The sequence below is a fragment of the Pseudophryne corroboree genome, chromosome 3, assembly GCF_028390025.1.
Source record: "Pseudophryne corroboree isolate aPseCor3 chromosome 3, aPseCor3.hap2, whole genome shotgun sequence".
Taxonomy (NCBI): domain Eukaryota; kingdom Metazoa; phylum Chordata; class Amphibia; order Anura; family Myobatrachidae; genus Pseudophryne; species Pseudophryne corroboree.
Genome location: NC_086446.1, coordinates 792,387,168 through 792,388,346, shown reverse-complemented (window position 1 = coordinate 792,388,346; position 1,179 = coordinate 792,387,168).

The window sequence follows — 1,179 nt, the reverse complement described above, 5'->3', positions numbered from 1 at the left end:
CTGTACAGGGAGGAAAACTAAAGGAAGTTGGATGAATCAATCCTGTCTGGTTGCTTTAAAGCAAGTACTGTGTAATTTAGCTTTTGTGGGGCGCTCAGTAATAATAATAATAATAATAATAATAATAATAATAATAATAATTGTGTTATTAGCTCTTTTCTCCAATAGGAGTCAAATCACTTTATAAATACCATGAACATAATACAGAGGTGAGGCAGCCATTTATGGGTCATCATTTCCAAGGATGAGTCATCCTACTAATGAAGGATCAATGTGAGGCAGCCATTTTAGGCACATTACATATGATTATTAGACAGGGCAGACTAGGCAAAGCCCGAAAGAGATAACACACTTTTGTTTTTTGTGTTTTTTGGAGGCGGGGATAAAAATGCTGGTTGACATCCTTGCAAAATTAGAAGCAAGCATTACTCATTCTACACAATAGAGTGCAAGGTGAGGCAGCCATTTTGGGTGCACTATGTATGAAAAATTAAATGTAAAAAAAATTACAAATGTAATAATAAAATAAAAGTAAAAAAAGAAAACCCAGTAAACTGAGAAGAGATGGAACTATTAATAAGCTAAAACAGCAAATATTATATCTGTTTTGACTCCAGTATTTGTAATGTCTGGTGTGTGGAGTCCAGGAGTGCCACTTTCTACATATGGATTTATATATATATATACCAAACAGATTCTGAGGGCGCACAAATATAATAAAAAATTACATTATTAAAATTCCATTCAGCTCCTATAAAAGGTCTTTTATTGTACACTTAAACATACAATTTCATATAAAATGCAATCAAACCCATAAAAGGTATATCATATTTGAAGGGTCGCCATCTTTTATGAAGAAGAAACACACTGTAAATAATGCGTTTCGTCCTTAAAAGGACTTAATCAGGGTAAAATTGGTCTTGCTATTTTGGAGGGGATAGATCCACATTTAGCAGGAGCTACATTAATTTGCTTTCTAATCTATCCACTTAAATATTCACCATTCTTAAAAACTGATATAATCTACATATCCTAATTATATTAGAGCACAGATTCATTTATTGTGCACTAATACACATCGCTCAATATTAATAATTTGAAGAGGTTGGATTTTCCTTTTATTCATTTAATTATTAGCCAATTCTTTGAAAACCCTCTGAGTTCTTGCTGTATCACCAT